At 39.8% G+C, this 17,500-nt stretch overlaps 1 protein-coding gene across 2 annotated transcripts in view; it reads left to right on the plus strand.

Moving 5' to 3' along the window:
- The window catches only part of PTPRD (protein tyrosine phosphatase receptor type D), a 6,523,893-nt gene that overhangs the window by 5,191,038 nt on the left and 1,315,355 nt on the right, over nucleotides 1–17,500 (plus strand). The gene's annotated exons all lie outside the window — the stretch shown is intronic.

The raw sequence follows: 17,500 nt of genomic DNA on the forward strand, positions 1-17,500 counted from the left end.
TGTGTGTGTGTGTGTGTGTGTGTGTGTGTGTGTGTGTGTGTGTGTGTGTGTGTGTAGTTTACCTTGCGAATTTTCTAGCTATGTATTTTAGCCCTCACTACTATACTCTTAAAGCTGCTTGTTGTTGCACGTCTTCAGAAACACTGGAAGATCAGATTGTGTATTACCTAGCTGCTTCATGGGAGTTCAGTTTATCACTTTGCATTCTCTGTACATGTGGATCTCCCCCACCAGTCTAAGGAGAATACATACATTGTCATACATAACTGTTTTACCTGAGGCTGCATCTGATACTGTTACTGAAAATGTTATTAATTGCACAGGTATGGTGCAGAGGTACAGAGCCTAATAATGGTTCTCTTGGGCTGAAGTCTGTCCAGACTAGATTTACTAGTGGAACAAGTACTTTAGAGCCATTGGGATCTCACTACTCATTTTATAGTACTGATATTTGTTGCAAACAGATGTAGTTCATAAGCCCTGGGCATCCTGCTCTACCTCTTGGAATTCAGACGTCTTGCAGAGTCCTTTAAAATGCAGAGCATATAGCTGGAAAATGCTGCAGGTTCTGAGCTCAGAGCAGAATTAATTTTCAAAGAATAGACATGAAAACTGTTTATGTCAAGTTGAAAATGTTAAAAGATGGTGGCAATGTATCACAATTGACTGTCCATTGCTGGATGCTGGTGAATACACTTCAGGATGCTTACGTAATCCTTGTGAAAAGTACTGCAGTGATGCTAGATTCTTTATGCATATTTGCATGGCATCTCTGTTCATTGTCTAGGATAATGTAGTTCACAACTCAGCAACAGTCATGGTATTTCTAGGCCAGAGTTCCATACAACAGTTAATTGCACTAGCTAACTGTTCCATGCTGGAAATCAAAGTTGTATGATGAATGCATATGCAAGTGTCATTCAACCACTGTTGGTTTACTGTGCATTTGTCTGTAATAACTTCATAGCATACATAATAGCACATCAGGCTCTGTACCACCAGATGCCTTCATTACGGAAAATTTTCATTCGCACTGCAGACATTACAGTGTAGGCATGGCTATGTCTGCTGCTATGTGCTTCTGACCATCAAGCATTCACACACATGTACGCACGCAGACATGTGCAAACATATGCACATATGTATCAACACAGACACAAAATCTCTTAACTCAACTTGTATATAGCAAGACTTTTCTTAAGTGTACACACACACTCACACACACAAACACATGCACACACACACACACACACACACACACACACACACACACACACACACACACAGAACCTGTTAGCTTGTCTTCTGAAAATATCAGTCCTCTTAACATTGAGGAAATGCATTCCTACAGCCCAAGACCTTTCATCTGGTGCATTTGATTTATTTTACTTGTATGTTCGCTTCATAGTTCTGCAGTTACACTCACTGGATGGGGCTGCTCTTCTTATATCACTCTTTCTCTGTTACTTTTCTGGCCTCCTTATCTCTGTGTAAAACGTCATACATAATGTTTGCAGTCAGGACTGGTCTGATTCTCTTTTGTTGAAAATTAACCAGGTGCTTCTTATAGAAGCCCAATATAACTTTGCAATTGTTTTGTTACACCTGAATCGAAGATATAGTCATTTTATTAGCTTCATCTGCTATATGCTGTCTACTTGTGGAGGAAAAGTTGCCAAAAAGTTTTCTCCCAGAGCACAGAAAATCCAAACGATTTCTTTATCTAACAAGAAAAGTTCCTTCTCTGCCTGATATTTGTAGTACTAAGAGGTTACTCATATGCATGATCTTGATATGTGAGTAAAATAAGGCACATTGCCCCCCCCCAAAAAAAAAAATATGCTGCAACTCAGCTAAATATGGGATTTTGGCCATTTGGCCATTTCATTTAATTTCACCCCACGTTTGTCCATTATGGTTATTTTCTGTTCTATATAAAGCATGGTGTGACTTCTTTTAAGGCATTAGAAATACTTCAGTTTTCAGTTTATGCACATTTTCATAGGTTCCTTAATATACAGCAATAAACATTGCTCTTCTTAGTATGTGTTGGGCTCTTGGGAAAGGTAAGTAGATTTTTGACATTGGAAACTTGCTAGTTATTACTTTGTATGCCTAAGACACCAGGGCGTTTCAGCAACACATGTAGATGTTAATGCTTGGTAAATTCAATAATGCCATTGGGTTTTATCAGTGTGAATGATATCTTGCAGAGTACAGAATTAAGGCCACATAAGGCATGCAGCATACACGGAGAGAGGTGTAGCAGACATCTTAACATTTTATGCTACAGCATGTGTGGTGTTGTCAGAAGTTCCTCCTTTGGGGAAGCCTGAGCAAGAGATTAAAAGCAGTGAAGATTATCATCTCCTCTCATTGGTCATTTTTATATGTCTCTTAGGTGTCCTGCTGACCCATCTTGCCTGCTTGAACTGAGGTAATAGAAAAGCTTCATAAGGGATATTATTCCTAAAGGGAGGATGAATCCCCTGACAGAGTCAAGTTCCCACTTACAGTGTTTAGGAATTATGCATCCATTCACACGTTGCAGGGGGTGGGTTGGTGGTCATGGCAGTGGAAGGAAATCATTCAGGAAATGGCATGGGTTTGCGACGATCCACATACACATTGTAGGGGGTGTGGGTGTGGTTATGGCAGTGCAAGCAGATCATTCTGGAAATGGCATGGGTTTGGGACCATAAGCAGATAGTTTGCAGTGTAGCAGGAGTGTATCTAGTAATCTGCAGTTTGCACATGAACTCATTACAGACAGTTTAGTAAATTTAATAGGTACATCACTATTCAGTAATTCTTCAAACTGAGGCTTTTCATTAGGTGTTTTAATTATTAAGAAAAACATAAAAACTACTGGCCTTGCTCATAAATGACGATGAATAAAATACAAATAATTGCAGATTGGAGAAGTAGAATTACACTGTTTTAATAGGTAAATGCTTTTATTTTTACCCAATAAAAACTTCTTCAGACTAAATATGTAAGTTGAAAGTACTGGTTAAATAATCAGTGAATAACCAATGAGGAAAAACTAACCAATCATGTGATTTTTATAGAGTTTAACACATCATGAATAATAATACAAAGCAGAACAATATACTCATCTGTTTAAAAAGAAATTAATGGGAGCTGAGGAAATCAAACTATGGTCTGCAGTAACAACTACCTAATGTAAATTATTTCAACTGTTAAATAAGGATAACTAGTATGAATGATGAGTTACTGTTAATTGCTAACAATTAAAATATTTAATCCAGACATTGCTAAATTACAATTCCAAATATTTAAAATAAGTTAATAATGTTAAAAATGTTTAATTTATGAAAATAATAGCAAAATAATACATTGTAGATGATGTATAATGAAACGGAAAACCAGATCCAGCACTGAATGAATACATGGCATGTGACAAGTAAGCGTAATCTATTTAAATTTGGTAATAAAATAAAACGAATCCAGATAAAACGTTTACTAAAAATAAATGTAGAATAAAATAGTGAAACAGACACTGACAGGAGGATGAGAAGATAAGTATAAATAACTTAGCCTGCAAATCTACCTGTTAAGTCCACCTGAGCTGAAGCTTAAAAACTAGCTAACTGGAAACAGACTCATTAGAATCAATCCAGAAACTCAAAAGCTGTCAAAAAGCAACCTTCCCTACCTCTAAGTCCAGCAACAGTAGTGTTGCCCTCACTATGACCCAAACATCTGGCGTACAATTGTGCAAAATGAAAGATGCTCATTAACTATATCTTTGTTTTAACTCCAGACAGCTGTTGTGTAGTCATTCCTTTTCCAGTAATCCACTGTCTGGCCAAGTTATCCACAGAGTCCTATAAAAGTATTTGTTAGTACTGTTTGATGGAATAATACCTATGCATGTTTACTTACTTGTCTGAGCTGATATTAGGTTGTTATTGCTGTAGAGCAAAGTCTGGTGCCCTTGTGTGCAGTTCTAGCTTGGGAACTTTTAACGCTGGTTTATATGTGATATAGCATCACTTCAGAATGCATTAAATCTTGAATGGTGTTAACCAATGTATAAAAATATTAAAGTATTCATTGGTCATTCATTCATTGTCAGATTAACTTTGTTATCTAAGTCGGAGTCACAGTGGTGCTGAAGCCTGTATCGGTACTCATGGGTACAGGGTAGTGAAACCAATCCCAGATAAGACAAGATACAGTTGTTCGATCTGCTCCCTCCCTCCCTCACTCGCTATTCACTCTGTCGCTCACTAATTCACTCACTCACTCACTCACTCACTCACTCACTCACTCACTATTCACTCACTAATTCACTAAACACTCACTCACTCACTCACTCACTCACTCACTCATTCACTCACTCACTATTCACTCACTCACTAATTCACTAAACACTCACTCACTATTCACTCACTCACTAATTCACTAAACACTCACTCACTATTCACTCACTCACTAATTCACTAAACACTCACTCACTCACTATTCACTCACTCACTAATTCACTAAGCACTCACTCACTCACTCACTCACTCACTCACTCACTCACTCACTCACTCACCATTCACTCACTCACTATTCACTCACTCACTCATCATTCACTCACTGACTCACAAACACTGACAGTTTTCCCATAGCAAGAGAGTGTGATGTGGAAAGAAACTGGAAAACCAACAGACATTGTGAAGCAGCAGTGCTAACCACTGCATCAGAAAACTTCTCTGTTCATTACCTGTCCTGGCTTTTCTAGTTCAGCTGCATGTGACCATCAGTGATTAGGAATCCACTCAGTAAGGGTTTCTTCAAAAATGCCATTGTTCTACATTTGTGAAAAATGTAGTTTTGCTTTTAGTTTCAACATTTGTTTTCTCCTGACAGGCTTGCCTAAAACAGATAATAAAAATCTGAGGAGGCCAGCCACTGTAGGTGTTGCATTGCTAAGACATCCCCAGAGACACAGAGTGTAATAGGATGCAGAATCATGGCATAGCATGTAATGCTTGGCAGGGGTTTAGGGCTGCAGTGGGTACTGCAGCAGTTTGTGATAGAAGTTAGAACAGGTTAGTTATAGCCATCACAGATGAGATTGTTGAATGACCGTAGAAGAATGTGCTTTTCTGAAACTGCTGCACTGTAAGTAGACTGGAAGAGGCAAGAAATATGGCTATAATTAATAAATTAAAAATTAATAAAATCGGGTTCTGTTCTTGCTCAAAATTGGGATAAACTATATCTCTAAATGTGAATGAGTACCTTTTAATTCCTTATACCTCCATACTCTCACTTCTTCACTTACTTCCTGCTATCTAATTTTCTTCCCTGACTTTCTCTCTAAATATACCATAAGCCTGTTTTTCCCCTCACTTCATATTGAAATTCCTATTTGCATTAGATTAACTCTAACTTACCTTTAATTTCTCCACAAACTGTCTAAAATTTCTCTAAGTATTAAATGATTGTCATATACCGTCTATCAGTTCTTAACCAATGTTTTGATATTATGACTAATTTTGTTATAATTAGTTAAACTGCTGATGTTTTTGTTTTATTTTTGAAGATTGTAAAATTATTGTTCTTAAAATGTTTTGTAATTATTTGTAGCTTTTCTCCCTGGGCCTCAGATAAAAGTGGGCTTCTACCCAATTTGATTTTCCCAGTAATCAAATATCGTTAAATAAATAAACTTTAAGGAATGCTCAGCATACATCACCCTATTGGAAGTGCAAGACCTGATCTTGTAAGTCCTAATGTTTCAAAAAAAAAAATAAATAAATAAATAAATAATAATAAGCTCTGTTTCAAGGAAGAGTCAGTGAATTCCAAATGTCAGTGTTGGACTTTTAAAACATTTTAAGCCTGCCCCTACCTGTCAGCTTGGGGATTGTTCACCTTCCTCCTCCCTTCACCCACACACTGATATTGCTGTACCTCAGAGTGTGACAAATACTCTGAGATATTGCAGCCTTTGATATAGTACATAGTCTTTTTCTGGGGGGGGGGGGCACTTTTATGCCCCAAAGAATTTAGTGATCCCAATTATATAATTTGTACCTTAACGTCAATACAAAAAAAGTTAAAATACTGCACATAATTGTAACTATACATTTTTGAACTGGTTAAGAAATTTTAGCAGCTATTAGAGATGGGTGGGATGTGGGCATAACTGTTGCCACAGTGCTAATGTAAAATGAAAAGGATCTGCATCCTGTCTAGAACTGGTTCCATTTGGAAAATCTGGTTTAGAGCAGACTAATCCTGATGTACCCAACTAAGCTGTTTGCAACAAGAGGATTTTTTTCTGCTGTTAAGTGAACTTCTGTCTGTGATTGTCTCATCACAAAACGGGCTTTGTCAGTCCATATTGTTTGGCACAGGAGAATACATACTGTAATTAAAAATGTAGGCTCTTGCATTGTATTACTAATTCAGTTAAGCTCAGTAAAGAAAAGCTGTTAGCTGCAGGCTGCTTTTGTGGCACACAAACATACCTCTCAACCTCTGCACAAGAAATCTGGACAAAGCCCAAAATAATGATGTGACTAAGGCCCAAAAATAGTTTAAGTATTGCTCTTATAAACTTAGAAAGTTGCTAGAATAACACAATTTATGTTATCATACATTTTCCAAAGGATATGAAGTCCGAACCTTAAGTGTATGTCATTATTTAGCAACTTCAATCTCCCTGATTTGCAATAAACCCACAATTTTTTATGAGGAACAGACCAAAAATATGAAGCTAAAATCTGGACACTCTGTGAAAATCTGGACAGTTGAGAGGTATGTGCATTTGTTGGGCCACTGGATGCCCAGTCTGATGCTGTTGGGAAGAGCAAGCCTAGCACTGGGATACAGAGAACAGGATCACAGCAAAGGCAAGAAGTGTAAAGGTATTTGCCATCAAATGTCAGTGAAGCATCACCTAGATAGTCCTATGGATTGGCAGATGTCACAGAGTGCCTAGGATGTAGACAAGACAGATGTTCTGGGAAGAAATGATTCAGAACATGCAATACAAATGATATAAATAAAGAAATTCATTAACCTTTAATTGTTCAGGTTGAATGGAGTTGATTGAATCTTAAAGTACAATAAAGGCATGAATAACATATGGCCAAAAATACTGTTTAGCTCAGGGGAAAAATAAAGACAACAATGAAAAATGTAAATGTGACACACACAAAAAAAATAATAAAACCAAAGAAGATTGCAATAGGGTACAGTGAGAAGAAGTTGTCTGAGAAGGTAGAGAATAAATGAAAGATTTACAGTAACATGTACAGGCAAGCAGAATCTGAGAGTATTGCTACTCAATGCTAGAAGTCTAAACCTCAAAATGCACTCACTCGAGGCACTCCTTAAAATGGAGAACATCGACATCTGTGCAGTGACAGAGACTTGGTTCAAGGCTCCAGAGAGTACCCCTGCATTACCAGGCTATAATTCATACCACACCTTTCGGTCACCTAACCTGGACCGAAACACTAAAGGTGGAGGCGTATCCATATTCATTAAGGATATCCATACCTCCAGGCTAGTTGCTCAGCATAATGCATCCGAGATTATCCAAGTGCAACTAACTCTGGGAAAGACCGCAATCCAAACTGTAGCTTGCTACAGATCCCCCACCATGCCCCAGGATTCCCACTCCTCATTTCTTGAAACACTGTAAAATATTAGGGTACAACCCAACACCCTAATAATGAGCGATTTCAACTATCCCACCATTAACTGGGAAAACTACTCGTACCAACTCTTGTGATCAAAGTTTTCTGGAATTCATAAATTCCAATGCCTTGGATCACCTTATCCACACCCCCACCAGGGGCAGCAATATCCTAGAACTAGTTATTACCAACATGGGCAACCGGTGCTCTACACGAGAGGTCAATTCCTTGTTGGTCAGATCCGGCCACAAGCTAATCACCCTAGACATCCACTTCCCTCCCCCACCCCCCATTAGGGAAACCACCATAAAAAATTTCTCCAAAGCCAACTTCACTTTTCATAAGACAGAAGTGGCAAACTTCACGACACCCATGCAGACGGACAATAGAGGTATGACTGCTGAATCCTACACAAATGCACTTTATAAGCACTTACACGAGTGCATGGATCATGCAATCCCTAATAGAACCAAGATGCTATCCTGCAAAAAAAGGAAGTCGATCTGGTGGTCCCCAGCCATAAATAAACTCTACAACAGAAGAAAGAAATTGTTGCAAAAAAAGAGTAAAATCCCATGATCAGAGAAACTCCCTGGTCAGCCTCAGTAAGAAGCTGAGATCCCTCATAAAATCCACCAAAGCTAGTTACAAAAACAAAATCACTACTGACTCTAAAGATAACCACAAAGCATTCTATAGCTATGTCAAGAATCTCAATGGCAACACTCAGATCTGCTCTGAGTTACAGCACAATGGCACTAAATATACAGAACCAACTGATATTGTCAATATCCTGGCAGATAGGTTCAGTGCTAACTTTACCCCTCTCTCATCCCCTGAAGGGCCCATCTCTATACCGGAAGAATGCAATGTTCCTGTAATCATGGCTGCATAGGTAAAAATACACTCTTCAAAGCCAAGAACACAGCATCCATGGGACCTGACAACATCCCAGGCTGCATTCTACATGAACTACAGAACGAACTGGCACCCCACCTAAGTGCCATGTCTATCTTAGCCTCACCTCAGGCTATGTGCCCACTGAATGGCGCACAGCGACGGTTATCCCACTCCACAAAGGGGGAGCCACCACTGACCCCAGAAACTACCAACCCATTAGCCTGATTAGCCTGGTCTGCAAGGCTATGGAACGTATCTTCATGGAACTTATAAACAATGATATTGGTAATCTCCAAACTCAGGACCCCACCTAGTTTGGGTTTGTAAAAGGCAGATCATGTCTCCTAAACCTGATAGACTTCTTTGAAGTGGTCACCAAAGCCGTAGATGAGGATAAGGTGGTTCACACAGCCTATCTAGATCTCGCCAAGGCTTTCGACACCATCCCCCACTCTGGAATTATAGATAAACTCACTAAACTAGGTATAAATCCCTATGTCACAAGATGGGTTGCCAACTGGCTCACTGACAGAACCAACACTGTGAAAGTAGCAGACTCCAAATCCAACTTCAGACCAGTGACAAGTGGAGTACCAGAGGGGTTCAGTCCTGGGTCCTCTCCTGTTTGGTATCTACGTCTCTGAATTACAGGCCAACACAGGAGGTCTTTGGCTAATGAAGTTCGCAGATGACTGCAAACCAGGAGCCATAATCAAAACTCCCAAAGATGTGGACATCCTACAAAAGGACGTCGCTGAGACAGATGCCTGGTGTCAAAGCCATGGCCTCAAGCTCAATGCCAAAAAAGTGCATTGTCATCCCTTTTGGCAAAAACTCTGTACCCATGAACTACCACATAGGTGGTAGTCTACTTAACACTGAAAGCGTGATAAGAGACCTTGGGACACAAGTGAACAGTAGTCTCTCCTTTGATAATCACATTGCAACAGTAGTCAGGAAATGCTTCTACGTGGCACACCTCATCACAAAAGGTTTTTCTTCCAGGAAAAAAGAGGTCATTGTTCCCCTCTACTCATCACTCATTAGACCCATTATAGAGTACAACGCCCCTTTTGGTATGTACCTCACAAGACATCTACAACAACTGGAAAGACCACAGAAATACTTCACAAAGAGGATTACCAGCCTCAAACAGATGCCCTACGCAAACCGTCTCAAAAAACTGCAGGTTTACTCTGTCGCATATCGCCTACTGAGAGGCGCTCTCTGCATAACACACAAAGCTATGTCAAACACAGAGCTTTTGGACATGCTCCACTTAAAGAAATCCCAATCCCTCCGAGCTACACGCTCTAGGGACCTAAACCTTGCCACCACAATAAACAGAACATGCTGGAGGGATAGATTTCTGTCCCAGAGACTTCCCATACTCTGGAACAGACTACCCATCTATATCAAACAAAGCTCCTCATTAGCAGTCTTCAAGAAAAAAACTTGATGATTGGATGGGAGATAGGAAATTCACCCCGGGGATCACTTCTATGGCTCTGCTCGACTGTGGCACAGGAAAATAATTTTCTTGGGTGGCGAAAGCCAGGGTAGCTTTTGGCTAGGCTTATATAGGCCCTAGGGCCAATTGCCTAGTACCTACCTATGAAACTATAAGATTTCAAAGGAAACAGTGAGAAAAAATTGGGATTGCTGATTTCAGGCAAGAACAATGTTGCCTAAAATGCTAAGGTACACAGATTAGAGCAGCGGTCAGTGTATCCATGTCTGTTTGTTTATTTATTGTGTGTTTGGTGACAGCATATGCTGGATATGTGGCAATGGAACCTTCTTAGTCTGAAATGTGGCTGAATCAAGATACTGGTTATGCACTATGCTTTGTATAATTTTCAGTGAGATCAAATACAGTATGCACATTTTTCATTCATTTTGTAATATTCAAGTTATCCTGTTCAAGGTTGTGGGAAATCCAGTAAGCCATACAGAACCCGTTCCTGACAGGAAGGCAGTCTGTTCCAGGATGTGTATACACACACACACACACACACACACACACACACACACACACACACCTCCCTTATGGATGAAATATTCAGCTGTCTGTGTTTCATTTGCATATGGAGGAAAAGGAAGACCCCACTTAAATCATGTGAGGACACAGGAAGAGCACATAGAATGCACTCTAGTCAGGAAATGGACCAGAGGACTAAGTCCAGTTATGTATAGACACTATCTAGTGCATCACTACACTACCCTCTGCTGTTTTCAGGAGTCTAAGTTCCACTGACAATACAAAACTGAAATGGAAGAGCACAAGGTGTTATTTGTCATCAGTCGGTGGAGGTATTTGTATTTCATTACATCAGAGCAGCTGTAGATGCAGTTTCTGAGACTAACACAGATAGTAGTGTTCCAGTAGCCTACAGGTACTTGTAGAAATGTAGTACATATGTAAGGAAAACATGGCAGCCTGTGTACCATGTTTTACAGTAAGGCTGTAAGTGCTGAGGCTGTGGGGTATAGTAAGGAAAGTGTGGCAGGTGATGTGATATGCACTACAGTAGTGCTGTAAGTGCTGGTGCACAAGGGCACAGGGGTACAGTAAGGACAGTGTGACAGCTCATGTGATATGCACTACAGTAGTGGTGTAAGTGCTGGTGCACAAGGGAACAGGGGTACAGTAAGGATAGTGTGGCAGCTCATGTGGTATGCACTATGGTAGTCCTGTAAGTGCTGGTGCACAAGGGCGCAGAGGTACAGTAAGGACAGTGTGACAGCTCATGTGATATGCACTACGGTAGTGGTGTAAGTGCTGATGCACAAGGGAACAGGGGTACAGTAAGGACAGTGTGACAGCTGATGTGATATGTGCTACAGTAGTGCTGTAAGTGCTGATGCACAAGGGAACAGGGGTACAGTAAGGACAGTGTGACAGCTCATGTGATAGGCACTACAGTAGTGCTGTAAGTGCTGATGCACAAGGGCACAGGAGTACAGTAAGGACAGTGCAGCAGCCTGTGTGCCATTCATTGTAGTGGTGCTGTTGTGCTGGGGAAGGAGGCACAGTGAACAAAGCATTGCAGGCTGCGTATCTTGAGTTATATTTATGCTGTTCGTAGGGAGCAATAGGACCCAGTAAAGGAAGAGTGCACACCATTTCACCCTGCATGCCCAGAGCTATAGCAGTGCCTGAGCACCATACCACAGTAGGGAAAGGTGCATGGCATGCCATCTTAGGCAGTCAGCTTTACAGTAGCACTGTGAATGCTGGAGCGACTAGCACCATAAAGAAAGGATGCATGGCATAACGGCATGTGTTCCCTGCATTGTGTGGGTCTTGTAAATGTAAAACAATTTAACACTGGAAGGAGGTTAAAGACTCAAACTTCCTCCCTTATAACCTAATAATCTTCATGATGGTCACTGTTACAATATGACTTAACGTGGGAATTACCGGCAGATGGATATCCATTCATGTGATCTGACTTCCAGAACTTTTGTTGTCTTCAGGGCAGAACTGATCTCATCTCCACAGCAGGATGTGTATTAGAAAAGGAAGAGAGACATGTACAAGAGACATGTACAAGAGACATGTACAAGAGACATGTATGAGAGACATGTACGAGAGACATGTAGAAGAGACATGTACGAGAGACATGTACAAGAGACATGTACGAGAGACATGTACAAGAGACATGTACAAGAGACATGTGCAAGAGACATGTACGTGAGACATGTACGTGAGACATGTACGAGAGACATGTACGAGAGACATGTACGAGAGACATGTACAAGAGACATATACGAGAGACATGTACAATTTCCTTTCTTCTTTAGACTCTGTAGTCTGTCAGCTGATTTCATGTAGGTGACTTCCAAACTACTGCAATGAGGACTAAGATCTAGGATTTTTCCCTCTTGTTGTTAACATTACTTAATTTTTTAATTTTACTTTATTGTATTGTCCTGATTTTGATATTTTACTACTGTAATTTTGGCAATATTTCTGAGGTTAATGACTTCTCTGCAAAAGTTCAACACTAGTAAATATTCATGCATCCTTGGTTCCATTTGTACTTAGAAGTGCGCCATCAAATGTTGTACTCTGTTTCTTTTTTTGGCACCTTACAATTAACCATTAACTGCTCTCAGGGTCTGTCTTTTTCAACCAGGTCTACAGAATCTGTTTTAGCCCCCTTCTCCCCAGACTAAATTTGGGACAGGTGAGGAGATCCAGGCTTCCCCTGACAGTATCATACTGCTGCAAAGGGTCATCTTAAGGCACAGCTCTAGCTCCCTTCCCCTCCCCCAGTGATTAGCATACAAGGATCGGTATGGCTTTTCATATACTCTGTATCTGTATCTCTTTATTTCTCTCCTGCATCTAACTACAACCATCTAAAGTATCTCACTCCTTTTGTTCTACTGTTCTTTATGTACTTCTTTTCATATAAAAATGTACTTCTACGTACAACTTTGCCATTTTCTCTTTTTCCTTTCAATACTGATTCAGTCGACTTGAAAATACATTTTAAGAAGTTGCATCAGTATTGTATTAGTATGTGCTCCAATAATTATTTACTTGTTCAGTTGTAATTTCATGCAGTTGTCCTGAACAGAGAATTTTTTATATTATTTCAAATCGACTAATTTGCTTATATTCAGAACTACTACAGCTGTCTGCATAATTGTCACTATGTTCCATATACTAGTCAATGCTCCATCATGAAAATACTGTGTAAATATTGTGTTCTAGTGTACTAATATTTCTCTTCACTTAACTCTTCTGAACTGTTTTTCCGACATGCTTTCTTTTTGTCTGAATTGTATGTGTAAGGACACTTCTTGTATTTATGACTCATTACTTAAATGTATTTTATCCATGTGGACCCCACTGAAAAAAGGGTATTTCATTTCAGTTGTACTGCCCAGTAAATAAATGCTGAATAAAAATGAAATAAATGTATCTGTCTCAATGTGCACCTCAACCAGGACCCAGTCCCCACCAACTTGCCCCTGTCCCTCTGTTGTGGCTAGATACCCCCAACATGTTCCTGGGCTCCATCAAGGATCACCTGGAAAGGTGCTTCCAAGCATGTGCCCTTCTTATATTATGGGCACACCCATCCTCCTTGTCTGTGCTTTCAGGTACCTGAGCTATTAATCACAGCTAGGTCACCTGGGCCACAATCAAGGCTGTTTTCATGTACATCACTGGTGTTGGCTCAGACACTGTTTAATAATTCAGAAGAAAGCCCACAACGTCTAGACCTTTTCAAACATAAAAGGTCTTTTGCTTAATGTTGGGGGTTGTCTGTCTGTTTTCCCACATGATAGTCTTCCACAGTGGTTCTAAAAAGCATAAAATGAAGTGGAACCACCAAACAGATTAGCTTAAAAAATTAGTTTTGAAGGTTTTCACTGGCTGAGGGTGTGAGGCCTCAGTAACCCTCACCAGTTCACTAGGGCCTGGGGGCACCTGTGTGATGAAGTACAGCCTTACCTGCCCATGGCTGCAGCATCTGTTTCTTCCACTTCTTCTATTTTCAGTGCCCTTTCAGAAAATTATAGTGGGATATAAGTAGCTACCCAGGTTTGATTAGTATATCAGGGTGATTGATATAGTGGCAGGGAAAGAACAGGTAGGAGTGTACTGTTTGATATGCTCCCTAAGGGGAGAGGTCTAAAGAGGGGACTTGTCCTCAGGTGCAATCAATGAGTGTGGCTGTAGGGAAAAAACCCTGGATGGAAAAACAGAGGAACCAAGTCCCCATGACACCCTTAGAATCCATGACTGGCACCAGCGACACCGAAGTAAGTCCAGGGAGGGTAAGAGAATAGTTGTTAAACCTATCATGGACAATGGAAAACTGGGGGCTGAGTTGATAGGGATGAGGTCTGAGGGTTGCAAAATAGCGGGATATGAATCTTGAAATTTAGCCAAGTCTTGATAGAAATTCACACTTTGTTGCAATCACACTTTGGTTCCCTAGAAACCACACAGGGCCAGGCCACAAAGCATATCACATGGGAATTCTCTTCTTCCCTTGGCATTACCAACCATTATGGTTAGGAGCCCACTAGTCATTTTAAGGAGACAGTGATTAACACATTTTAAGAAGTGGTGGTGGTGCTGCGGTAGCGTTGTCGCCTCACAATAAGACGTCCTGTTCGATTCTTAGCTAAAGCGTCTTCTGTGTGGAGACATGCGTGAATGGGCGTACCTTCGTTGAAGGTTGTGCGTCAGGCCTGGCAAGTCGGTACGTAAAAATCTACTGCCAATCATTAGCAAACCGGAGTTCCGCTGTGGCGACACCTAACCGGGAGAAGCTGAAAGATACAACAACAGCAAGCTGACCAAATCTCTGGCCTTATTTTCCATGAGAAAGATGATCGTCTAAGGATGTCCAGTTCTCCCAGCAGCTCCCATAGACTCCAGAAAATTTTGCTTATCAGTAGTTCTGTCCTAAATATGTCAGAACAAATGGTGCACTTCCTGGCATCCCTTGGGGTGATTTCTGTTACAGCTGCTTCTACCAAGAGGAAAAGAGGACCTTTCATGAAGTGAACATATACTGCAGAAGAAGAGAACTTTGACTGTGCTGGTCAGCTCTGTTGTCCTCTGAGATATACTACAGATGAAGAAGAGTAACTCTCTTTCAGTTCTTCCTCCGAAGGATGTCTCCCTTGGAGGGAAACACTGTCTAAGTCAATAACATTTTAAGTGGGGAGATAGAAGAACTGTACGCCTCCACAATAGGTATTTACTATTCCTGGCCATCCCATAATCTAAACCAAGTGTATATTATGCTAGCACTGAAGGATGGCTTTTTATAATGTCTCACTTAATGTAGTTTCACAGTCACAGGCTTCATGGCATCCAGATATACTTACATGGTTACCCCCCCCCCCCCCGCCCCATAAAATTACTGTAGGGTCTGCAATGGTTTTCGATTTTTCCTTAAAAAACACTCTTGGTCTGGCAGTGATTTAATTCTTGTCCAAATCATTGTGAATAATGCTGCAACAGTGATCATTTCGGCAAACATAGTATAGATATGAGATTGTGCTTACCATAACAGTAGATGTTCAAATACAATAATAACTGCGGCAGTATGAACTTCTTCCCACCAAATTCTAATGCCCTTCTCTTTTATAAGTTCATAGGTGCTTACAAATCTGTTGACCATAGTTGCTCTACTACTAACGTATCATACTATATTTCATTATAAGCTGCCTTCCCATTTCCTAATATTTCCATAGTTAAGCTGCCTCCTTTTTCATTATTTTAATTGATAGAAAACACAGGTTAATAGTAAAGCATCTTTTGCAATGTTATAACTTCCTCTACTATATTCAAGCCTGTGTCGATTTCTAATGAATTCTCAACATTGTATGTACCCATGCAAGCTTTATACATGGTCTGTTTCCAAATAATGTTTATGTATACTATTGTAAAGCATTTTCTCTCATGTATGTACACTTACATGTATTTTGTATTCATTCTGGTGTCAGGTAACTGCATTTTATGTATATGTCAAAACTCATGTAAAATGTGGAGTCTTTCTCCCTGGGTCTCCACTTAAAAATAGTTTTATCCAAGTCAAAGATAAATAAATAAATTACATTGAATAATATCTATGAGGATCCTTAGAAACATATTCATGTATTCCCAAGAAGACTTTAACCCTTGTTATTTAAGTATGAATAACCCTGGGATCTTGCATTTTTTTTATGAATAGCCCAGATTCAGCATTTGCATGTTACCACTGTCTATAAGGGAGAAATGTACTAAAAGAGGGATAAATTTGTGGTTTCCCATCTATTCATCCATATTATAATTTATTTGCCTTCATGTCTGAAAACAAAGATTTTTGGGGGTAACAGCTCCAGCCTATATTTTGCCTATAGTCTTATCCCTTTTGGGGAGGACTTTTGCATCTTTACTTAATTAAGTCATTCCCTCCTTGCAGGGCTGGACTGGTGCACTTTATGATGACTTATGACTTCTCAAAAAAAAAAATGCACGCGCTTCCCTTTTTACAAGCATCTTACTTACACATATAATAGATTGGTTCTGGGGGATCCTTGTAGTAGAACATCTGCTGTTATGCTGACTGTGCTCCCTTATATGTACTGTATGAATCATGTATGAATTTACGAGGCTTCATGGTCTGTGCTAGCCCTACCCAGTGTATATTATGCCTGTCATTCCTGCCTGCCAGTTATATTTTTGGAAGGAGCCTGTGTATCTTGATTTAGGTAGACTATTCTGTAATGTTATTGATCTTGTCATGTCAGCATAGATGAATTTTTGGACAGCTCAACAGCAGGATGTAAAAATTCATAAAATAAATTAAGTTTTTTGTAATGTATGCACTCTGCACCATGATGCAAATTATGCAGATAAAATGCAAGACAAAACACTGATCTGTATTTTACTGGACCAGCCTAGGTAATATAAAGGAAAAAGATCTGCATGTTCATTAATGTCAGTTGTTTATTAGGCACTATTAAGTTACATATATTGATAAAACCCAGATGCTGCCACGTAAAAAATCTGTAATTGGCAAATAGCCATCTATAAAAACATGAGAAGGGTCTCTGTAATCATTCATGATGTCTGCTTGAGAAAGCATAAAGAGGTTAAATGTCAACAGTCCAGATAACACTAGCCTATAAAACATGATTGGGTTTCATTCTCAATTGCATGAATGAGTGTTTGTGCATAGCTGAAGAAAATAAATCTTATTGGTCTCAACTGGCATTTGAAAATTACCCTAGCAGATTATCTAAAAACAATTCAAGGTCAGAAATGCAACATGAATAATAACCCTTTGTGTTGAAATAAGAGAGCTATAACACAGGCAGTTATGGTCAGGCATGTGATTAGAACATGCAATAAGGAATGTCTGCCTGGTTAAGGAGTGTTTTTAAAAGGAGGGGAAGTCTTTAGTGTG

This window comes from Protopterus annectens, chromosome 2.part0, assembly GCF_019279795.1.
Source record: "Protopterus annectens isolate FY-2018-M chromosome 2.part0, PAN1.0, whole genome shotgun sequence".
Lineage (NCBI taxonomy): Eukaryota > Metazoa > Chordata > Ceratodontiformes > Protopteridae > Protopterus > Protopterus annectens.